Source organism: Syngnathus typhle, linkage group LG16 (assembly GCF_033458585.1).
Source record: "Syngnathus typhle isolate RoL2023-S1 ecotype Sweden linkage group LG16, RoL_Styp_1.0, whole genome shotgun sequence".
Lineage (NCBI taxonomy): Eukaryota > Metazoa > Chordata > Actinopteri > Syngnathiformes > Syngnathidae > Syngnathus > Syngnathus typhle.
Window position 1 is genome coordinate 9,991,334 of NC_083753.1, and position 25,442 is coordinate 10,016,775.

Below are 25,442 nucleotides of genomic sequence, written 5' to 3' on the forward strand. Positions count from 1 at the left end.
TGTAACACGCCTTGAAACCTTAAATGAGGGGCTTGTGCAGGAATGTGTGTGTCCGTATGTATGTGTGCGCACACACACTCTAGGGAGTTGCTAAGATCCTCCAACACGAAAGCCCAAGAAGGCAGCAAGACTGAGCAGTTGTGTTTACGGTCCAAACTTGTCGCAGATGGACTTTAAAGTGAGTGATAAATCCGTGTCCAGATTGAGGGTCCTTTTGTCATTAAACTAAGCTTTAGCGCTGCTCTCCATCTGGCTGTGTGTGTGCGCATGTGTGTGTGTGTGTGTGTGTGTGTGTATACACTGGACATGATCCGCCAGCAGAAAGATGACGTCAAACCCTCTTTTTTTTCTAAGTATAGCAAGCAAGCTAGCCTTCTGCTTCCTTTTTCCAAGTCTTCAATCCCAAGAAAAACAATTTCTATGATTAGATGACACAAATTTTTCATTCAATATTGAATGTAATAATAGTAAATATGGAAAGTAATTAGTAATCATGCAATACTGAGAGAAATAATTTAAAATATGCCAAATAAATGAAATAACTTATCTCGACTGTTTCCAAACAAAACTTCTCCACTAACCTTAAACATTCCAACTTCCTTTTTACCATCTTGTGACTTATTGTTTTGAAACTCTCTTCCCAGCACATCATCTGTTGAAACTCCCCGAGTCGCTTTCTATATATTTCAAATAAAGACAAACCGCAATGAGTTATCAAGCCGAGCGTTTAGATAAGCTGCAGTGAGAACACCAGAAAATATACTTTATCAGCTTTTCTTTGTCGCTCGACTGTGTGGCAATCCATCACTGTGGGGTCGTGTTCTGTGTGTCACGCCGCTGCTTAAGTTTTATAAAAAAAAAAGTTTTTTTATACTGCAATTGCGGCCGTGTTCGCCTTAGGGGAATTTGCTATCGTCATGCTCTTTGTCGCCAATCCGTCATATGAAAATATCAACACTGTGGAGCCGCAAGGTCACAAACTATCACTTTGGTCACACGCTGTATTATTACGAGACTCGTTATGTAATATGACTCCAACAGTGGACTTCCACTACCCTCTTTCGTGCTTGCAAAACGGTGCTGAAACAGAAGACATGCCGTTTGCCCTACATTTTTATTTTTGTTTTGTTTGTTTTTTACACAAGAGACTGTTCATCCCAGATTAAAATAATTCGGTGTGTCATGCAGTGTGGGAAATAATCATTTAGTTCCCCGGCTGTATGTGTAAGGTTGCTCATTTGGAAAAAAATGAACGGTCTCTAATTATTCTTGATTGAGGAAGTCGATCAGTCGAGGCGTCAGTCAAGTAGAGTCGAATTTATTTATTTAATCCTGCAAATTTCTCCAAGGGCTTTACAATTTTTCCACCGCTCGACAGTTCTGTGGTTGCCCCTCAAACCTAAATCAGAGCGTGAGCATTTGTTTATATCTTTTGTTTTCAGTGTAGTACCAACTGTGTCAAAAATATCCTTTTCTGAGAATAATTTTCAAATGTTTCCATTTTCGGCTTTGTGTAAACAAATCGAGGTCGAGCGGGTCGTAGCATCGTGCCTGTTTGACTCTTTCTCCTTTTTGGTTGGAATCCAAATGATGACCAACCCTGCAAAGTTCTCACACTCTTATCCAGCAGTGTGTTATGATGATGATGATGATGATGATGGTGGTGCTATTTTTACAACCTTCTTCTATTATTATCTCCACTACTGTAGACTTTCACACAGAGCATATTCTGGCATGCTGCCTTTCCCACTGCTCGAAGAAGGCACCAGCATAAAAAAAGAAGAAAAAAAATGACAGACAGCGAGACAGAAGTTGTTTTTGTCTCTTCCCCTTTTTCCTCCCGCGCCTCCGCATATGGTCGCCCATTCTGCCCGTCTGTCCGTCTATCTGTCCGTGTGTCATTACAGTAAATCAGAGGGCTCTTCGGCTTTATCCCAACGTCCTTCTGGCCCCGAGACGGCTGGAGCAGATGTTGGAGCCCGGGACAAAATGGATTTCCCCCTGCCGAGAGCAGCTTTTCTTGCCCTTCTTAATGGAGGCTCCTTGAAATGCTAATGCCGTCGCATTACTGCAGCGGTGGTCCGGCATAGTGATGGTGGGAACAAAAAGCCACCCTTTTGTCACTGGAAATATACTTCACTTCATTAGGTACACCTGCACACTGTATACTTACAAAGATGCTAATGTTTATTTTGGATTGACACTGTTAGACTTGTGCTCTTACTATTGGGTAAATGAATAAATAAATAAATAAATAGGCTCCATATTGGAAAATTAAATATTTGTATAACAAAACTCCTACAGACGTATTCAAACAGATAAGCATAAATTTAACTTTGATTTGACTTTTTTTCCTTTTAAAACTTTAAGTCATAAGAGCAAAAATGAACATTTGATAGGAATGAGAAACTATACCAAATTCGATACACATAAATATATTTGAAATTGCAATGCAATCTAGTTGGGGAGGTGTCCCTAATTTAGAGGCATTTTAGTGACCTAGTATGAGTGACCTTTTTTGCAAAAGAAAAATAAATCCATTTTACCATTCTTGCCATGAACCACCGCTAAACCAGCAGACAAAAAACACTATGCTTTCAAAAAAACATAGGGTAGCCTACTAAAAGCTTCTTGCTCCTTTGCTCTTCCTTGCTCTCATCTCACTCACATACATGCACGTGCACAGGTTTATCGCTCTGGACACTCTTGTCCCTGTCAGCAGCTGGCCGACTGAGTCTTGTTTGAGCTTGTGTACAACCGTGTGTATGTGTGTGTGTGTGAGGGTCCCAGTAAAGCCTGCCTGCTGCTGGGCTCAGCTCTGCATTGGTGGCCAAGCCATGTGGCCACTTTAAAGCTTCTTTCTGAGAGGCCTGTGCGCTTGTTAAGGAGCTCCTCTACACTGACAGTTGGCTGTGGGAATCCCTCTGCCAGCTGTAGCCTGCACGCAGCCCTCCCTCCTCGCTCACTCGTTCCCCTCATCCCTCATCGCTTCCTTTCCACCCGTTCTTTCCCAACTACTTCGCGATCGCCGCTCACACAATCTGCATAATCTATGTAGTGAAACGTCATTGCGGACCTTCTGTCTGTCCTGGCAGCGGTCCGGCCGCACATGTTTTCCGCTGTATACCTGCACACATGGCTGGAAATGCACCTTGGCAAAGGCGGCGGAGCCACGTGTGGCAATGATGGTTGTTTAGATGGGGGGAAGTTTCACAGCAGCGTTTTACGAGAACGGACTGCGGGTCCGTCTTTTCCACTGAGTCGTTCGCACTTTTTCACGGTTATTTCTCGCCACACCAAATGCACTGTGAGGTTGCGCGGTCGTCTGACTTTGGCTGACCTTTTGAGGAGAGCAGAGAGCAGGTGCACCTGTGTCCCGTTGCCCGGCTCATATACTCCCAAGGTGCCGCGGGGCACATCTGCTCCAGAGCGCTCACTTGTGCACACAATGAGGGCATTTGCTTGTATTGTCATCCCTTCTATTTGTGGCGTGGGGCTCGGCCTTGCAGCTTTATAGATGAACTGCAGATGCTGTGATACTCGTACGTGGGTTCGCTTTTTTTATTTTATTTTGTACACATCACAGAGCAGGTCAGGTGGGAATAAGTGAAAATAAGCATATGCTATAGCTTCCAAAGACTACGGGCTGTTTTTCTTTTGTTGTAGACGGGTGCAGGAGCTTGCCGTAAAAACTGGCGCATCCTCAGTGTTGTGCCGTGGTGTATTTAGATTTGAGATTTGGCACATCGTATTGCTGCTGGGCATTTAATCAGACTGAGGGCATTTTTTTAAACGCTCTCGTGTACCTGACAATTTGGTGTCAGAAAGTAGACTAGATTGTAGACCAGATAAAACCGTGTTTAAGTTGTGGCGTGTGAAGTGGTTGCATCAAGGTGTGGGCAAACATCTCCCTGGATGTGTTGTGATTGTATTAAATTCATTATGAGGATCATTTTTTAATATCATTTAAAAACTAAATGCATTGTTTTTATTTTACTTGAACACAGGACTTTTTTTTTTTTTATTGACTTATTCATCTCTATCTAAACTAAATAGGATGTTTCTCTCCTGCCCTGGCTCCCCTTCGTCCCTTTTTCCTTTTCTCTTCCCCTCCTGAGACGACCATGCAAGCTGGCGTCCTTTCACTCCACAGATGTCTCTGTTCCTATAGGGCTGTAAGGAGATGTGTTGGCAATCCTGTGAAACACACCTACAATACACACATGCACACACACCTTCACAGACGCCTGCTCGCTGAGACACCCGAATGAGGGTGTGAGGCTGCTGTGAGGACTCTTCCAGTTCACGGTGTGTTGAAAATGCACAAGACGAATCAGAACATGTGTTTGTGGGTGCGTGTGTGTCTGCGCATGTCCTCAATACATCCTGTGTGACAAACTGGTGTAGTTTAGATCCGCCACAGCTCTCAGGTTGGGTGTGACATGGTTGTTGCCATATACCTGGCATGATTAGCACTTGTTGTGTGTGTCTTAGCAGTTTGAACGGGATTCCAAATTGTGCAAAGTTTTTAACTCCTTCCACAAGTGTGTCCGGGATGCCTGTTTAAGCAGCCATGTTGGTGTTCTCTGATGTGTTCTCTTGCTGTCTGAACGATTGTGTGTCACTTTGTGTGTGTGTGTGTGTGGTTGTGTGTCCACAGCATGGCGGTCCATCTGTCTCCAGGAGAGCAGCTTCCTGCTTTCTCTCTTTCTCTCGCACTCTCTCTCTTATCTGTACCACTGCAGGAACACACAACCTGGTCTGACATCCGCTGACACACACACACACGCACGCACATGAAAACACAAAAGTCTACCTTCTGTCCGTCTATCTGTCTGTCTGTCTGTCTGTCTGTTTGTCCACACTCATTTGTGTCTGCGTGTCCGTCTGCACACATCTCCCCACAAAGCTGGTCAAAGCCAGTCATCTGCCTTCCTTCTGTCTCTCTGTCTGCCCGTCTATTTGTCTCGCATCCAAATGGTCACAAATGATGGTTTTTGTGTGTGTGTGTGTGTGTGTATGGAGGGGGGGGGGGGGGGCACGTGCCATTCGGAAAATCACAACTCAATAGAAAGCTCAGCCGTACGGACCCAAATTGGTTGTGACAAATTAGCTGCTGCAAAATGGCGATGTCACACTGAGTCAAAGGTTTCCTACCGTCTCTCCAATTTGAAAATTTAAAAGTCAAAACAACATTTCGTACTAATATAAATTATTTATTTGTTCTTTAACAGTTAGGTTACCAACAACTTTGTCTGCTTTTATCAGCCCCCATTGGTGCAATCTACAGGGTTGAGCGAGATAAGGTACCGTCTATTGATTGGTCAGAAAAACATCAGACTTGCCGAATTGATCAGCTATTACCGCTGCTATGATGTCATTCTATCCACATCCACACAGTACAGTGCAAAAATCTCCAGTAGCTTTGTTTTTATAAGTCAACCTTTACACAGGAGTCAATATGACTTGTAAAATATTAACTCATAGGATACAGCCAATTTACACAAATGAATACAAAATCAATTCCTGCAAAACTGTGTGAAGGAATTTTGCATGAAGGATGATTTGCCTTCTAGTTATATTGTTTGTGATCAATTGTGGCATTGCTTGAACAATCACTGGTCAGTTCATGTTGGATATTTCCAAACTCAACCATGGCGAGTTGAAATGTTTTATAGCAGGACTTTATTTGGTGTAAACGTGATTTCAAATCAAATTCAAGCAAGATGCTTGCAGCCATCTTGGCTTTGCACGGACGAGCTAATCAATCGCTCCCACTGGTCGGTTACCTCGCCTATTCTAGCTTGCTGGCGAGCAGCCACACCTAGTGTGTGTGCGCTTGCGTGCGTGAGTATAACATTTGTATGTGTGGGTGTGTGTCCGAGGGGGGACATTGATTGGAGCTATTTCTGCTTTGCCACATGACAGATGCAGCCTGTTCGCAGCAGAAACGTCAATGCCCACACCTGCTTGGCTGCTCCATGTGAGCCATCACATGTTTGTTTGTCGGTAGTCGAACATTTGGTGCAATTTGAACTTACGTGTGCACCTTCTCCTGGTCCCATACAAAAACTTCATGTAATATTTTCTATATATGTACATACATATTAAGTCTCAGTATTTAATAGCACTGCTAGGCCACCATGTTGCTCCTGTAGATAAAAAATAAATAAAAAAATACGAGGAAGATGAAAGATAAAATGTTGTCAAATGAAAAAAAAATCACTGCTTGACACTTGCAGGTAAGATTACAGTTGCTAATAAGTTATAAATGATAGTAATGGCCATCTGTTCGCCTATAGGGAGCTCGTAGCCAGCTCGGATTTGGCACGCCGTGCCGCGCCTCCACAGACACTCCTTTAAGCGTCGGGCGTTTAGAACGCAGCCACCTCGTGCTTGGGCATTTGCTAAATTCAGACCTGACACTGACAGCAGATGCTCAAAGCTAGACTTCAAGATGAGGATAAGTGGAGCTTTCTAGCCTCCCCCCCCCACCTCCTCCTCCTCCTCACTAAGCAGCATGGTGTACAAGGAGCAACTGTCAAATGGTACTTCCTCCTCCGTGGACGATTAATAGCAGCTAATTAGTACTGGTGGCTGCGGTACGGGGATAGAAAATCCAAACACGCACTTGGGAATGTGTAGCGTAAATATGATTTAAAAGAGCACTGGAACGAGTGAATATGACAAACCTGGGGATGTGATTGATTGCTGGTGCACTGCTTTGTCCATGGTAACCGTGGCCTCTCCATCTGTGTGTGCATGTGTGTGTATGTGGAGGCTCTGGTCTTAGCCCTGTGGCAGGTGTCTCATCCCTGTGCAGTGTTTGCAGTCTGGACCCTCTAAGCACTGGAGCCTGTCTCAGGCAGATTACATACACACACACACGCAAGCAGATGGGTGCAGACCTCATCACCCAACAAGCACACAAAGCATGGAAGGATCTGGCCAGATGAATACGCTGGATGTGTATGGGAAGCCGTATATGCATTCATACCATATCCTGCTTAAGGTTTACATACTGGTGCACTCTTTGGCCTCAATAGCAGTAACTAGACTAGCATTTTATTAATAACATTTTTTTCTTCTACTATTACCTCTTTTGGTCAACTAGTATGCATTTCTCATTCTTGTCGTAGCCATGATTTCCATTGGAGGGCCATTATGACTGTCAACACCTTATGTTATGAATAACCAGCTTTGAAATCAGAGACTATTAAAAATTGTTCAAATATTTCTGGAAAGGTGAATGGTAATAAATGTTTTTTAAAGTGAAGACAATTTGATGCACATTTTGTTTTCACAGGCCACATAAAATGATGTGGTGGGCCGTATCTGGCCCCCGGGCCTTGAGTTTGACACCAATGACTTAAACCATACTGTGTCTATCTACTAAAAAGGAGCATAGACAGTTATTTCTACAAGTGGACTGAATTATTTTATTAATCTGGACAAAGAGCATACTAGCACATAGACCTTTAGCTGGATATTGAATAAATCAAAGTCAAAAGGTTTTCCTTGTAATGTGTATATTCTATGATTATGTATCACCGTCACGGTAAAAATATGCGCGCCAGTAGCAGCAGCGTAGCAAAAGACAATCATGGGTAAACCTTGTAATCCCGCTGCCCAAAGACGAGTAGTATCTCCGGCATGCGGCCCATTATCAAGGCCGAGGCTGCCTGAGATAACGTGCTCCTCTCCTCAGGTTGGCTCACATTAAAGGTGTGGAGACGCCTGAGATGCGACACTGCAGAAGAGGGATTGTGTGTGGTGGCGATAAAATGCAACAGCATGCTAAATGTCAACGTGCCTCGGGCTAACAACGCCCAGCTTTGCTGACATAGGAAACACAAACTCTCTTCAATCTAATTGTAAGACTGATGTCTTTTTGAAGCTCATGAGCTCAAATGAAGCAATTAACATTGTTAATTCACTTTTTAGTTTTTTTTCTCCCCCAAAACAGAATGTTCTAGTTTTTGGTTCAAGTTGTGCAATTAATTATGAATTTCTGCTTGAATCAAAAAGACTATGGATCATTATTTTGTGATCATAAAGTAATTTGATGCGTCTGAAGTTGAAATAAAAAAGATAAAATGGAGAACGATTTGATTTGGATTAAAAATCTGACATGATGCATTAATGGTGCGCCTTATAGTCCGATGCACCTTTATATAAGGACAAAGTTTTAAAATAGGCCATTCATTGAAGGTGCGCCTTATAGTCCGGTGCACCTTATAGTCCGAAAAATACGGTAAACAAAGTAGCCAAGAATACTTGCATTTACTTGGCATACAATAAAGAAACTTTTAAACTATTAATTGATTAAAGCGTGCACATAGACCTTTACTTGAAAAAAGTCACGCATCACAAGGGAGGCCTTAGCATGACCTCAGTGCTGCTTGTTTTTTCATCACACACAAATTTTCCGTGTATTTTAAGACTAATATAGTAGACAGTAAATGCATACATTGGTGCATAGAAGCACCACTGTGTGTTTGGCACAGCTGCTGTTGGAGTCTCCCATGTGACCACGGGCTGCTGAGACACATGAAGAGGAGAAAGTGCCACCTTTAATGCTGATTGATGACACCCTGTTTGTGTACGTGTGTGAACACGTGTGCCCAGTGGTGTCGCAATTCTGCAATAAAACCAGAAATGTCATTTTAAATAGTAGCGTTTTTAACAATAAAAATGTATTAATAATGTGACAATAAATATAACAAAAAATAATTGTTTGTACTTACTTAGCATTGTTTTGACACTAGCATTGTGTTTGGCTGTTGACATTAGCAAGACAACACTAAAATTGGCAAACATGTCTTACTGGCCCAGTAGATAGATGATGTCGTGGCTGGCAGGTTGCCATGGCGATGTCTGACTTCAGCCGTCACGCGTCTGATATTGCTGACATGCAGCATGGTGCCGCAGCCTCCATTAGGACTCAGTGTTCATATTGTTTGATGCTTCATGCCTGTCGTGTCGCATCACTGTCACTTGTCGCCATTTGCACTTATGATTGGACATGCTTTGTTTGTTCTTACGTCGCTTACCTCCTGAGTTAAGTGTGTGTGTGTGTGTGTGTTTGTCCAAAGGAAAACAATGCATGATCATGGAATTCTTTGTAGGAGGTCAACACAGAGGAAAGCAGAGATTTTTTTTTTTAAATCTATTTTCTTTTATTCCCTCATTCCTTTTTCACCGCGTCAGTACTTCACAGAAATATTAGAGGATTATTTTCATTAAATCATATTTTCTGCAACATCTGTCAATGCTGCTTTGCGACAAGGCCATTCATTTCAATGGCATCTCCTTTTCCATTGTGTGCAAATGATTTCTCCATCCATTCCCCCTTCTCAATGTTCCCACACTGTCCATTTCTTCCACGTTTCGCTCCTTCCTACTCTCTCAAATACTTTCTCACCATTTCCACTGTTATTGCTGCCTCGCTCTCGTTCGCTCCTGCGATATATTTAACCCATCCCCCTGGGGAGAACAGAAGCCCGCCTCAATCTGGAACCAATTGTTTTGTTCGGTTCAGGAGTCCAGAACCGAGCCCTGACAAGGGGCTGCCTGTGAGGACTGCTCTGTTATTTGTTTTTGCTGTTATCAAAGTATGCCTTGTGAAACATTGCTGCCGTTGGGGGAGGCTCCGTCATTTCTGTCACAGTCGCGTGGACTGAACGCTTTGAAAAGTGTGTAGACTTCCACCGAGGACCCAACATTTTTCCCTTGAGAGTTTGTCACCAGATTCAGAATGAAACTAGGTGAAATCCGACAAGGGGGGATTCTGGGTCTTCGATAATAAGTAGTACTATTTTTTTTTTTTTTTAATTCTTACTTTTTATTCCTACACATTCAAATCTATTAGTTTTAGCATTACAGTATGTTGGTGGAGGTTTTAAGAAACGTGTGTAGTCAAGCATTGTCACGCTCCACTTCCGTTACAAGCGGTGTGATGTGTTTGGCCATCTCACTGACGCCTTGACCTCTCACGCGTCTCGCTCGCTGTGCTGTCACATGCAGAGACAGGAGACCCAAGAGCTCAGGTCGGGATCTGGACTCACTCTTAAACCCATTAAGGCCACCTGGGTGTGTAGCCATGCATGGCTCCAAAGATGGCCAGGAGGTGTGTGTATGTGTGCGGGGTGGCCTCGACATGGCCAGGAGGAGCAGGCTGTTGAACAAGATTAGCAGGCTCTCACATGTTGCATAACGCACCGGGCCAATCGTGAAACCTCAACTGTGGCCTACTTGTATGTGTGGAGGAACACCCTGAAAATAATGCAATGTTTTATTTGAATGTCTTTTTGGGGGGGAAGTGCAAAAGGAGAGGAAAGGTATGCATACCTGGCTCTTAACGCGCCAAGCCTTCACAAATGTCATTATCCAGAGCAGCCTGGAGGTGATTAGGGAGTGTGCCGCTTATACTCGGGCCCTGCTGCATCCATTTAGGCCAACTGCTGCCTCTGTGTGTTTGTGCATATGGGTCCGGGCTTGCTGGGGGCTGTGATCCGTTGGGTCTTATAACACCAAATCAAACACAGGGGGAGATTGCAGATTGCCACCGCTGCATCCTTGTGTGTGTGTTTGTGAGTGAACAGAGGGGGGGCGGGGGGTTAAGTAATAAACAAGGTCTCCATGGTGACAGCAGATGCAGCTGCAGCTCGGAATGAAGTTGAGAGTCAGCAGTTAAGGGACAACTCCGTGTGTGTGCGTGTTGTATGTTGCTTGGTGTGGAGGTGGTGGTGGTGGGGGGTTAGCAGTAGGAGCCCAGAGAGTCATAAACACCAGCAGGCCATGACTTCCACAAATAGACCTCTTAGGGTAAAAAGGGAAGCTGAAAATTTCAGACGCAGCATATATAAAGAAAGAAGAACACATTATATGGAAAGATATTTTATATAATGACTGCATTTGTTGTTTTGGACAAAAAAATATATCTTGACTCGCTCGTTTAGTTCATTCCAAGAACAAGGAGTACCTTCATTTTCAGGGGATCTAAATCGTCTTGATTGGCTGATGGACTCAGACTCAAAATGACATAAGATTTTTGAGATTCACGTTTTAAAAGGACAACTATTTCCATTTTCATCATGGACCAAACATGCGTTGTAGCTAAACCACTTCAGCGCCTCCCTCCTTCCTCTTGTCTAGGCTATTTTCCAATATTATTTATGCAGTGACTCTCTTTAGTCCTCTCTAAGCTGGCTTTTTCATGGCTTTTCACTGAGGGACTGAAAACATACAAATCCCCCCAAAAAGCCCTCCCAAAAAAAAAAAAAAACATATGGAGCACTCACTATACCTTAATCAGAGCAGTCCCAGTGTGTGTGCACACTAATATTAGAATAATCCCTGGTGATTATGGGAGAGGTTATTAGGATGAATATGGCATCAGGGTTGGGTCGTGGCGAGCTGAGCCGGGCCTGTGCTGAGAAACAGATGTCAGTTGACCCACATCTGCCGAGCATGCTGGGACATCGCAGTGTCAGGTCGTGGCTCCGATCACCTCTGGGACACCGTACATCTGGGTGATGAAAGATCATTGGCTGGTTCTCTTGGTGCATAGAGTCGCATGGGATGTGACCTACAACCATGACACTCGCCACCTGTCTTTCTGTCATGCAACTGAACTGTTTGGTGCTTTCTTCCAAATATGGCACATTTTACATACTCAGCATTCACAATGAGTAAGCGAGCCAAGAGGAAAAAGTCATAATGTTCAGTCTTGATTAATGCTGCCAGTACTCAGGATGGTGTTTTCAAAGCGGATCAAATGGCCATGACATGTGGGGTCCCTCAAGGGTCAATCCTTGGACCCCTTTTGTTCAGTATTTGTTACCGCTGTGTCAAATGCTTCAGAAAGCCATTGTTGGCTGCTATGGCTTTGTGAAACCGTAAAAGTACAAATCGTGCGAGGTTAGGATGGTCAAATTGTAATCTGATGAAGTAGAGAACGAAAATTCCGGTGCTAGGCTAAAGCATCCAAGAATATATCTGAGACGATGAGGAGCATTCCGAATAAATGTTACCGCTCGTTAAGATCTTTCAAGTCGTGTTCTGTTTCAATGGCTTCATTCCGACTGTACCACTGACATATTTTGCTTTTGTGCTTTGGAATTGGTATCTTATTATCTGCTGGCTTCTTTATAGCTGGTTTCGGATTACCTGTTATTGCATTACCTCACGGTGAAACACCCCAGACTGAAGAATAGATGTAACCGTGAGTGAAAAGGATTTTCATTGCAGCTCCCTCTGTCAGACCAGAGAACATTTTGCAAAGCCAAACATTGCGGCTTTTTGCTATAGTTAAATTTACTTAAAATGATGCGGTGGACCAACACCGAGAATAAGTGAGGGCTAATTGGAAACAGCTTGCTGGAGTTTCAGCAAATCCTGACTATGGAACTGAGCCTCCGCAACTTTTGTTTCCTTGCATGCTGCTTTACTGGTCATTTCTTTGTGTTCCCAGGAGAACTGCCAGCGAGCTTGTGGTCCAAGATAGCAAGTTGATGACTCACTCATGGGCCTTGCTGGACCAACCAATGTCAAGTTCATTTGGGCCATGCCATGGGATCAGGTAAGATGGAGGCATCTCGGTATTACCTATTGATTGATTTGCAACCAAAAGCTACACATAGATTGTTGTATGGGAACTATGACAATGAAACTTCATGGAAATATATATTTCAGCCCACAATGTTTTTCTTATGTTTCACTTGTCATTTTGGTGCCTTATTATCCCATCCAGACATTAACAGCTCTGTCTCCTAAACATCACATTCCATCACAACTAAACCGCTGCAATCTGTCTACGACAAACCTTGTGGAACGCCAGTTTCTTTGGGATCTATAAATCCTCCAAATTTACAAAATACCATTTACAAAGTGTAAATGCTATGTTTTGGTTGAAAATGAACTGGTTCAAGGAGAGATGGCGGTCTGGGTTGACAGTATGTTGGGTTTTAAAAGATACATGCTTTTGACACTTTTGGAAAATTCAAACTCACTCTTGCCAACTGGAGTCTAACAGTCTCCTCCTGTGAATTATGTCAAAGTTAACTCGCACTTGGACAACTGTTTAAAGGGCAAACAACAATTATCTTTATTTCCCGACTGTTTGCTATTTTCTTTTTCTCCATTTTGAGTTCCTCCTTGAAATGAACTTTTCATTATTAACTGAAACCAGGCTTAAAAGTATTGACAGATTGAAAAAGCATTTAGAAAAACGTCCTCGAGTGCGACAAGCAAGCATTATAAATCCAAACTAGTCTTTCTTGCCCCCTCCAACTCCCAATTTCTTCCTGTCTAATTCCCCCCCCCCCCCCCCTTTCATTCCATCACTCTGTCACCCTCCCTCTCACTCCCGGCAGATTAAGGCCCATCCTTGTCATCTCATAGGGTGGAGAGCTTTGAATGACAGCCCAGTTCAGCTTCTTGACACAGGTCCGTGCCCCCGTCATCATCACTGATTGTCCCACGCTGGCCCCTCAGAGTGACAAGCCCCTGCAGAGACACTTACTCCCAGTGAAGCCCAAAAAAAAAAAAAAAAAGCCCATGTCCAGGATTGGCCGTTAGCTCGCATTTCCCCTTTTCTCTGCTCACTTCATGTAGTTCCACTCATCCGCAAACAGCAAAACCTCCATTAATATGATCAACATTCCACCTTCTCCCTCAGCTTCACTTTCCTCCCCAGTTTTTGTCCCACAAGCCCCCAAATGGCCTTTGCGCTCCCCTGACGTAAACTCTATTATCTCACGAAAGCAGACTAGTATTAATCTCAAGGAATCTTCCAGATCTTAATCAGGCTAATTAGTGTGTTTGTTTTAATTTAACACTGTTGACTCCTCTTGAGCGACTATCTTTGAGCGGGCCACAACAGATGGCTCAGTGGTCTTTTGGGAATGCCAACAAGAGTTGGGATTGAGATGTTTGATGTTGATTGAGTTTACCTTGGATTTTTTTTTTCTTCAAAGGAGAAATTCAGTGATAAACTTCCAATCCATGATGTGAAGCAATTTAAGGTGCGGTGTAAACAATATGTATTGATTTACGCATTTGCAACAAAATGCTTTGTTTAAATGTATGTTTTTGCCTACATTATACCAATACATTTAAAAATAAAGTAAAATATTTTTTCGTAATTTAATGTTTTTGTTACAGTTGCAGTGATTAAACAATCAGTAATAGGTGATTACGGAACATGACAGCGATGACTAAAGGACAAGTTGTCGTGTGTGTGTGTGTGTGTGTATCAGAGACACGCAAGCGCTATCCAAGAAGGATGAGCACAGACTGTTTCCACCTGCCAGGTGCTGGGTCTCTAATCCCCCTCTCTGTCTGATTACACAAACACAAGTATACAGACGTACACAAGGTCACTTCTCTCCGTCCCTTACAATATCACCGACCAACATCGTCTTTTATAAAACAAATATGAAGAGAAAGAAAATGCGGTCAGAAAAGTTGTCTCTAACTTATGGTCGAAGTAGTGAAATGCCGCCACCACTATTTCACTCAGTCATCCGGGATTGGTTGAAGAAGCGTCTTCAGACACAATACTTTTCTTTGTTGACATCAAAAAAACATATTTTGCAAGGAAGCTTATGCACGTTGCCAAATCTCCACGGAAATCTGCTCTTTGCTTTTGTGTTGTTTTCTGGCCTCGTCTCCTTTTGTGGATTTTCTTTGCAATGGACGCCATCCCTCTGCGTGAGTCACGTCATCCTGACAAGATCTCATGCAGGGAGGACAGCTTTGATATCTCGTGGATAAGAAGGCTTTGTAGAGACGCCGACACCTCCTCCTCCCACTCCGACTTGACTATACCCTAAAGGAGGTATGGGCTGGGGAGGTTCCTCTGCTTCTTGTTTACGATGTTTACGCCTGACGCAGCTCAGCTCCCTTCAGGTGAAAGAGCGGTCAAATGACTTTAAATGATTTTTTTCCACTCTTCAGTACATCTTGCGTATTATTTGTAGCACACAAAACAGCATTCACCCGATATACTCGTTTGAATCCAGTAGAGTTATTTCACATGGTGCCACCTTGTCTACACTCTCTCCTTCGCTCAACTTCCCCGGCTGTGATTAGATACTGTCAACCCTCCAGCCATTGCTAAACACACACTCAGGTAGAACTCACTCAGCCGTATAATGTTGCTAAGGAATGTGACGAAACTGGTAAACTCACAGACACTGCTCTCATCAAATATGTACAACTTTGAATGACGCACACTGACATGTAAAAAAAAACTAGGTCAAATAGTAATTTTGACGAAATTGCTTCTAGATAGATTTAAGTCGTCAACATAACATAATCCAAGTATTATTATTTTCCCAGCTAGCCAAGACCGCCTCAGTTATCCTTACTGTTCTAATTATACAATATAGTGACTAATCTCCTTGTTTCATTTTATATAATGACAGAGGTATGCAAATGTGTCGTCCGATTTAGCGTAATAATGCTGATAGCGTTAAAAGACAGTGGGAGGCTTGGTGAAGGTGGATTCTGTGGCTGTGAGATAAATGACTTAATAGCTAATTTTGTGAATTTATTCCACCTAAAAGAGCCATTTTTTTTTATATTATATTATATTTTATCAACTTCAGCATAGGCTGTTTTTGTTCAAAGATTAATGTAATCATCCTAACCATGGGTGAAAAGACATTAAATTTCTTTTATGTTTCTGCATTGGTGTCAAGGCCAAGAAAACTCTTAAATCTTCAATAGAATGGAAATATTGTACACGGGAGTTTTCGTGATGGAGATACTTTTTTTTTCATACATAGCCACAAATCTTTGACCCGGCCGTCTGCTGTGCAAAACGGTTGCTAGCTGCGCACTGAAGGGGCCCATCTTGAAAGCGGGGAGGCTGACAAGCGAGTCTTGACCCCGGGCCGAGGTTTGTTGTGGCGCGGCGTCTCCGGAGGGCTCGTCTGGAGCTTGGCTGCTCTCCGTCTGGGCCGCGCTGCTCTCTAATCAGCCTGACACTGCACTTACTGGGCTGACAGCTATGGCGCCAGCCAGAGTGGGGAGGGAGACATTGTACATGTGACAAGGCCCACCTTGGCTCCTCACTTGTTCCCTTTCAAGATAATCACTCCTATTGATTTTTTTTCCTTTTTTCACCTTTCAACCTTTCCGAGGCTGCTTGTCCAAGTCCAACAACATTTTTCTTATCATCAATAGGCATTTTTTTTTTAGTATTTTCCATTGTGGCATATGAAATGAACAAGGTCATGAATCAAGAGAAAAGCAGTAACTACTATGTCAGTAAATGAGCATGCCATCTAGTGCTGCGTGACGTTTACTCACACGGCATAAACTAGTTAATTGCATGCCGTTTGTAACCTTCAATCTTGGTATGATCCCCCGTAGTTTATAAAGACCTGGCAGCAACCACCATCCAGCATATCTTGCTTCAATGAACACATTTAGATCCGCTCAAGTTATCTTCACGTCTCAGCACAAAATATTTTGACACAAAATTATCAGTAGGCTGGAGTTTTTTTTCTTGCAGTTATTTTTTTTTTTTAAATACACTGATAATTTGTTATCAGCATTAATTTTAATGGTAGTTATTTTTTGGGCAGATAAAATAAAAAATTATTAAAATAAAAAATCTACCTACCTGACAAGTCTAATTAAGAAGGCCACAGTCACAAAGTATTTAGTATTTGCTACGTTCCGACATTGGAAGTCACGTGACTTGGCTAGATCTTCAGAGGCGTGATTTTTACTGATCTTTAATCTCTCGCGTGACATAATACGTGATTCATCAGTTATTATTTCACAATGACTCATTTAGGAGACCTTTCCCAAAAGCCATATTTAGCCTCTAGCACTCCTCACTCTTTATTGACTATTTAATGCAGCTCCATGAATAAAAGAAGCTCAAGAGTCATGGTCTCATATGCAAGGTCCCCGTTTTTCATTTTCAACCATGATGAATAATACAAGCAATTCATAAGCTGGCTCTTTTGAGAACACCTATGGCTGTTATTCATGATTGTGGGCAGCAGTGTATGCAGAGGGAAACCTAAACCAAACGATGAACGTGTGTGTGTGTGCTTCATTCCTTTACAGCTCCTATCAGTGAGACGATGCGTCACAGCCGGCGCCCTCCGCCACTCACCTAATTAGCTCCAGGAGCCTTTACATTATTAACAGAGCCCCTAAATCATTCAGAGGGGCCCTAATGTGCGTGAGCGGGTCTGTGTATTGGGAGGCGGGGCTACAGAGGAGGCCTGCGATAATGTCCCAACCCATTCACTACATGTCAGATGTCTAATTATTTAGCCCGGGAAGATTCAGGTAATGGCCCTCCTCTTATTCCCTCCTCCCCATCCCGCAGTTTTATGATTGACAAGGTTCGACATGCCCCCCCCTTTCCCTACACACACTGTGGAGACAATGTATTATGGGATGGCATTGTTGGAATGTCTCTGCTCTAAAGGTCGTGCGTTATAATGAAGGAAGATGAGTACGAATGGATGCATAATGTTCTTTTTAATTAACAGGAGCGGCAGTGTTTGCTTTTATTACGTGCACTAATCATTTTAGGAGAAGATTACAATGATAGCACGAGTGTCATTTACGCCGGTTGTTATGCAACAGGAGCTTGATGAAAAGTCATTTGGGCGGCACAATGAATCAAGATTGCGCACGAATCATGTTTGGCAAAATTACGGTTTGCAGCTGAACAATGGAAGCACAATTTTTGAACATCAAGTTTTCATGGAGAAAAAAAAGAGTGTTCAGCCGGATGTTTTTATTCCAAAAACTACATTTAATATTGGAAACCACTGTAACATTTTGCATTTTTAAATAGAGGTCAACAGCAAATTTTTTTTTTTATATTGTTGTGCATGTGAATATTTCACTAGCCTTGAAACCAGGAGCGCTTTCCTTGGTAATTCCACATGTTTACTGGAATGTAGTGTGTGTGTGTGTGTGTGTGTGTGTGTGTTTCCTGAAGCTCACTAGCAGCTCTGGTATGTGGATTTGGATTGCAAAATATTTGCTGTTTTCTGAGCGGCCTTGTTTGCTCTTTGAAGGGAAGAATAGATGTGGAGGTCTGCAAGATGACGGTCATTCCTAGAAAACCATTTTCAAAGAAAGGGAACGTTTTCTGTATGTTGTGTGTAAATTCCTCAGTGGAAAGTTCTATTTACAGAAAGAAACGTTTTTTCTGCTCCGTGCACTCATTCTAAGGTTAAATTGAAGCCTTTTCAAGTTTTCAGCAGTAGGAAATGGGCCTTATTAGAATATATAACTCCTGCTGTCCGTTTTCAGTTGCACTTATCCTCATTGGGGTCAGGAGGAGCCACCCAATGTTAACTTTGGGGCGAAAGATGGAGTCAAAAGAATGTGATTATGATGGAATGATTATGGTCAGAATGCATTGAAAGCATTTCTCTTTGATTCTGTTTTATCTATGGTAGTCTGGAAAAAAGTAAAAAAAAATGTGGATCACTTGAAATTAGAAATGAGTTTATTTGAAGTTGAAAAATCAGATTGAATTTAATAAATTATTTACACAAGTCGAAGCTCAAATAATGTGATGGATTACCTCTGTTTTTTTTCCCCGTTTCATTTTTTTACATACACTAAAAAGATCTCCTAATAAAGAAAAATAGAATAGCTCACTTTCCATAATTACGTTACCGCTGTAGTCAGCTTAAGTGAAAGCCATTCGAGTTGCCAATGTATTTGACAATGACATTTGTACATGATGGTAGACTTAGTTGCATGGTGGAATAGGAGCATCTACCGCATCATTGACTTTATATTGCCATTTGGTGGCTACCGCTGTTATGGTTAATCAGTTTTTAGAATATTGTCATAGCAACATTAGCACTAACTGCTTTTTGTGTCATTAAAACATACATGTTGTGCTGCATTATTGCCACTAACCTGTTTTACATCGAGTTGTATTTTGCTTTTCTGGTACCTGGATCTTGATTTGTTATTTTAATATGTTTTCAATTCAATGAAAGTCTTGTTTTAAATTTATTTGAACCATTTTAAAAGACGCCAACAAAATCATGCGCAATTGCAAGGCACATACTTTTGCTAAATTGCATTTTGGAGGACAAAGCAGTCAGGTACAAACGTTTTTTCACTTTTTACAGCTAATTACATTACCGTCTTTTACAATAGTTGCAGGATGGAGAATAAAAATAATGACAAGAGTGAGGAAAAAGGAATTAGACAAGATCAAATTGTCAAGATGCTTTCGCAATGCAATTGAAGGTAACGTTCCTTTATGTCGTTAATCTGCTCTGCCCCTCCCCCTGGCTTTCAATTAAGAAAATGACTTTTTAGTTCAATTAACAATAATTCACGCTTAACTGAATCAAGTTTATTACACAATCAAGGTGACAACGGAGCCAGTCAGACACACGCATGCACAAACGCACAACCGCTCGTGCTCACAAACACACACACACACGCACTCACACTTGCTTTTAGTTGACCCTTGCATACTGGGGCATGGGGTGAGGGGTGTGTCATGTTGTGGGACATCACAGAGAAATATGTCACGGCATCCTTAGATGGAGGTGCCTCTCTGTCTGTGATCCCGGGCCTCAGGCGGCAGCTTGCATCCTAGCGAATAGCTCCCAAATGTAGACAATAACACCAGCAGCCACATTGTTATAATCGCCATGATCTTGTTCACTGCAGTCCCCGTGAATCTCGCCATCAACATTTATTCACCTTGCTTCGTACGGACAACTAACTTGTGCACTATTTACTTTCTTGATTGCGTAAATACGACAAATCAAATAGTAAAAGTGCCCTGTAGCCAATTTTTCAATTTAATTTCTTTTTTAATTCGAACCAAAAATTTGAATATTAAAAAGCGGCCTTTTTTTGAGTGTTAGATTTAAAAGCAAAAAAACAACAACTTATCAGCGTTCTAGAAAATTTTGTGGAAAATTATTGAATGAATCGATGATTTCCCTGCTGTTAATTAATTTGCCTTTGTTCCAACCTGGCTCTTCCTCATATTCTTATCCCCCCCCCCCCCCCCGCTTCAAAAATGATTTACACCACTACAATTATTGGGTAATCTCCACTGTCATTACTCTTAACATCTGCTGTCACAATCCTGCACTCGGTGACTATTATTCTATGTGCTTACGTTGGATTGATTGAAAAACCTCCCCCCCAGTCCCCTCCCCGACCTCAACAAACAACTTAGTATGAACATATTTTCCACAGTCGTTTATAAACAACACATCTTTTGTATTCTCAACTTTGATATAGCAAAATGCGCGTCCCAGGGTGACAACCAATGACCTCCAACTCCGTCATCTAGAGTTTAAACTCTTCGCTTCACCCAGTGGAGAATTGCACTGACACGGCTCCAACATCAGTGATTGAGATGGATGACCTGTTTAATAATCTGTGTTTTTGTATGCACGTGGACGTGCCCACGGACTCCCTAGAGACCGAGGGAACGCGCTGTGACCCTGGTTGAATTTGGACACCGGAGGCCATGCTGGCAAAAGCTGAAAGGATGATGAAGGACGCCCTGGTCTGGACGTGAAAATGGGGATTAATGAAGGTCAGATAGAATTAATAGCAACGGCAAACAATTCCAAAGGAGAATATGCCGTGGACGTCGCTGGTTTTCAATCTTCAATTTTCAGATCCCCGTAAGAAAAAACATCTCGGATTTATCTGCTCTTTAAATTCACCTTGTGCTTTCCTTTTGATTCCATGTTTTTTTTTTCACGTCTACCTCCCGCAGTGCACACACACACCTGGACAACTTATTAGTATGTTAAGTCAGGAAATAGAGCGCTGCTTTCGCCCCAGGCGGTGATCACACATTAATTCCAGATCACGTCTGCAGGTAAATGTTTACTTTGGACTGGTTAGACATTACAGGAGCCCGAAGGGTCATTAAGCTCTCGCTCTTACCTACAGTTTCTATTTATTTATAACTGTTGTGACACATAACAATGGCTTATTTGTGTTTTTAAGAACAGGAAAAGTGCCAACAAACGTTGAAGTGTTCTGGTTCAAGTGAGTCAGGATGTGGAATGCTGAATAAAATACCAGTTATTACAGAAACATTGAGCGGGGTAGCACAATACCTTCTTGGTAACAATTTTTTTTGTTTCTGTCACTTCTCAAGTGGGCTTCAACTACTCAAGATGGAAAAAAAAGGAACGAAAGAATGATCCCGCATGACAATGCCTTGCTGCTACCCTCTTTAGTGGCTTCAATTGTGGGTTGAGATAATAGCGAGCTTGGTCTAGAGGCGAAAACTCTGGGAACAAGTGTAACAGGAGAGGATGAAAGGGTAACTGAGCTAATGTGCAATGACGGAATGGAGCTCCCAGGTGGGGGCTCAACCCTGGGGGAGGTAATAGTTGCTGACAAAGCATGTGTGTATGTGTGTGTCACATGAGGTGTTGGCAGGTGGATTTTCTTGGGTTCTCTCGTAATCAAGCATGATTATTTTGGAATTGTTCGTGGGAACTTTTGAGTTTGTACCTGATTTACTTGATGTTGTCTGAATGGCATTTCCTCATGCCTGATTAATTATGTTTAGAGGTAAGGCTTTGGAAATGTGTGTGGATTTGTCGTCATGGTTACAATAACAACTAAGTACAAGGCTTTGATAGTTATGGTTGTCTGTTTTGTTTGAAAGAGAAAGTAAAAATATGTAGGCGTGGGTTTTAACGTTAATTAATGTCAGTAAAATAATGGCTGTAGTTTTGGCTTGAATTATATTCCTGGTACAAATGCCAGATTTGAAATTGCTTCAAATCAATTTTAATTGCCAACTGACGCAAACTACCTTAATCCACTAACCCCCCCCCCCCCCCCCCCCCCCCCCTCAGTCAACCATGATAGAGCCGCCCTGGCATGTTTTTAGAACAGTAGCTCCGGTCCCGCAGCGAGTGAGTGCGGCTGACCTTGCTGCAAGTGCTACCGTTCCATTGTGAGAGGGGTGACCTTCTTCTTTTGTCCTGTTCCAAGCTCTGTACATCTGTGTCTGATCAGCAGCCCGCACAAGTCTACCTCAATCGGAAGTCAGCACAGCTGCTCCTCTCCTGTATCCCGCTGGTTGCGGTCTGAGGGCACACTTACTCCATGTGTCATCTCCAATTAAAAAAAAACTTGAACCTTTTTTAAACCCAAAAAAGAGGTGGAGCTTGACAAACGAAACATGAAGAGTATAAAATCGAATGTCACTTTAGTCTGTTGAGCCTTGTGCCTTTTTGTCCTCATTTTTTGGAGTTGATCTTGGCTATCAGTTCGATCTGTGTCTCGACAAGAAAGACCTGTCTGTACGCATGACAAAATAAACACATCTGAGGAAGTTCTGCCACAGCGTCTTTTAGCCAGTGTGGTGGCTGAACAGGAAGAGTAAGGTTTCATTCAGTGAGGGCAGAGAAAGGTTAAGAACAAGGTTAAAAATCGAATCGTGCCTCGGGCGAGAATGGGATAGCAGTGAGAGCGAGACATCGTTCGCGCAGGTGTCGTTGCTGATTTTTGTCCCCAGTTGACTGTTGTAAGTGAACGAGTCAGAGTGGTTCTTTTTTTGGACCCTCTGGCCATTTTCTTTCTTCAGGTGGCCACTGAAAAGCTAAACACGAGCAAGATTAAATCATGCACAATTTAATTTATTCAGTTGTATGGTATTATATATTAATCGATATCTATATTTATTATATTTCTCTAGGTCGCGTGACTATAATTAACAGAAATAAATACTGTGACTTTACCATAGCTTTGCACTTTGCAATATTGGTCAGATTTTAGAAGGCCAAACTTCTTATTGAAAAGGATGCACGGCAAGCGTGTCTTGTTTGTGACTGACATATGCTCGGAGTGTGTGAGAGAAGAACTGAGATCAACACTCTGCACATAGGGAGAGGTACAGCTGCTCGATAGCATTGCTAAGTTGCTGTGTGTGAAGCGAGTGAAAGAGCGTGTGTGTGTGTGTATGTGTGTAAGAGGAGGCGATTGACTTCACGCAGGCGTAGCGGCAATGTGGCAAGTCAAGTGGCGAAGAAGGATGGAGGACTCTGCAACATTTGGTTATGTCACATTCCCACCACATTTCATTTTAATCACCTTTTTCATGCCAAAATCCTGAGAATGACAGCTCAATCTTTGTTTATAGAAACTGACCGTCATGGCTGTTTTTAATATTTGGACGGCGCATGAGCAACTCTTAAAAGAACACTTGAATATTCAGATGCCCTCCCACACGTGTCGAGCACACTTTAAGTCCCACACGCAGTTCTATGCCACTGGCAACCGTGTTATTCCCACCAGCTGTCTGAATGAATAAAACCCAGGCTTGTTGTTAAGTCCGTGGCTTAAAAGCGCTGCCAAAATGAAAGCTGGGCAGGAATAACGGCATTAATTCTGTGATTTGAGCCTCCGCTCCGACTCAGCATTTAAAAGTGCTTAAAAGTAGCAGCTGGTGTCAACAAGGTAATAAAAGCGAGACTCGAGGGATGGCTCTGCCTGACTGGAGCGAGATGGTGATGCCACCGTGCCAGGAAAACAGAGGGGCACTTAGAGCAATGGAAGATGGGAAATGTAGTTCATGCAATGCCAAAGGACTACGTTCAGCTCTGTAAAGATGTGTAGTCAGGATTTCCAACACTTGACCGGTCACTTCTTAAATGTAAATTATTTGAAGTCTTGTGGCTTCTAATTCACAAACATTTCTCTATACACTTTAAATCCAAAGGTAATTTATTATTAGATTTTTAGTCAAAATAAGATATTTCCATCTTGTGGCATTAGTCTCTAAACTTCCGCATCATCGTTCTTGCAACCTTTCTGCCAAGTCATCCCTTCCCCACCCTCCCATCCACTTTTCTGCCCTTGTCTCTCTCTTTCTCGTTCCTCTCTGGCGCTATCGTGATCATCTAAAAACGTAAGAGTCTGCTGGACACATGCCACAAAGTGCATTACGATCCACCGCCTCTCCTCTTGCCATTAGCTTGTCCTTTCTTCATGGCGTGGCTTGTAAATGCTTCAGCACTTGACTCTCCTCAACTCTCCGCTGTAAAACATTTTAACCGTCCTCACCATTTGCGGGGATTGGAAATTGTGTAGCATATCTTTGTCAAGTATCACTTCCCAAATTTAAATTAATTTAGCTTACCTCAACAACAAACTGATACAAAACATAAAGCCATGTTGGACCAACTACCGTATTTTCCGGACTATAAGGCGCACCAAAAACCTAAAATTTTCTCAAAAGCCGACAGTGCACCTTATAATCAGGTGCGCCTTATATATGGACCAATATTGAGCCACTACAGCAGGCGTGTTCAAAGTCCGGCCCGCGGGCCAAATGTATATATCTTATATATGGACAAAGTTTTAAAATGGGCCATTGATTGATGTTGTGCCTTATAATCCAGTGCGCCTTATATATAGACAAAGTTTTAAAATGGGCAATTAATTGAAGGTGCGTCTTATAATCCGGTGCGCTTTATAGTGCGGAACATATGGTAATTGGTATGCTAAGGACCAGAAACTCCATCTAAATTTTCTCAAAAAGTGGAGACTATTTCATGAAATCTACACAGAGCTGTCAGTCAAAGTGTAGGAACAGTACAAGGTGTCCTGAAGGTTAATGGCTCAGGAAAGGCTGAGCGATTTAAACACCATATGGATAGGCTCATCATCTCCAAGCTGTTCAAGGTTGAACCTAGCCGCAACACTGTAGGATTGAGATAATAGCCTCCTTCACCCAAATGTTGTTAAGCTACCAGTGTCTTGTCAGTTGCAGAGGAACTGATTAGGACCAAGACCCTGTCGAGCAACTTTCTCCCTCTCTTGTCTCAATCTGATTCAGCCCCTTTTGTCAGTCCGTCAGGTACACGGCGCACCTAACCTTCCAACCACACTTCTTTTTTCTCCTCGTTCCAAATCCTCCGCCTCCACCATTCTACTCCCTAGCCCTACACATCCGTCGGAGAGAGTGTCTCGTCCTCGCCGCCATCTGTTTCCAGGCAGCCTGTGAGCAGCGCTGAAATATGTAAGGCCTAATTAATTCAACCAAATTGTTTTAGAATAGATTAATACAATAATGGCAGCGCATGAAAGGTTATTTCAAGTACACCACTCAGCTAATCTCATCAAAGAGGAGATTTTGCTTCTCTGTGCTCCACAAACACACCTAGACTTCAAGATAGTGTGCCGGGAAATGCAGTTTATAAACCGGTTGCTCGATATTTCGAAATGTAATATTCCTAATGACGGACATTTAGGCTGAAAGCAAAGATCGTTTTTAAAAAGTATTGGAAAAGTTGAATTGATGTCAGTGAAGTCATTTTCTCTGAAAGTCTAAGCTGTAAACATCATAATGGAAAATATGAGCCGGTCTCAGACAAACAGATTATTTGATGAATTAAAAAGCGCATCTTCATGAATTATTTACGAAG

The 25,442-nt window shown here is 42.4% G+C and overlaps 1 long non-coding RNA gene across 1 annotated transcript in view; it reads left to right on the forward strand.

Annotated features, from left to right (window-relative positions):
- The first annotated feature begins 1,860 nt into the window (after positions 1-1,860).
- Positions 1,861-25,442, forward strand: part of LOC133168868 (uncharacterized) — a 92,515-nt gene continuing 68,933 nt past the window's right edge. The window contains exons 1-2 of the long non-coding RNA XR_009718325.1: positions 1,861-2,148; positions 12,476-12,583. This is a non-coding gene — a long non-coding RNA (uncharacterized LOC133168868). The remainder of the gene's footprint in view (positions 2,149-12,475; positions 12,584-25,442) is intronic.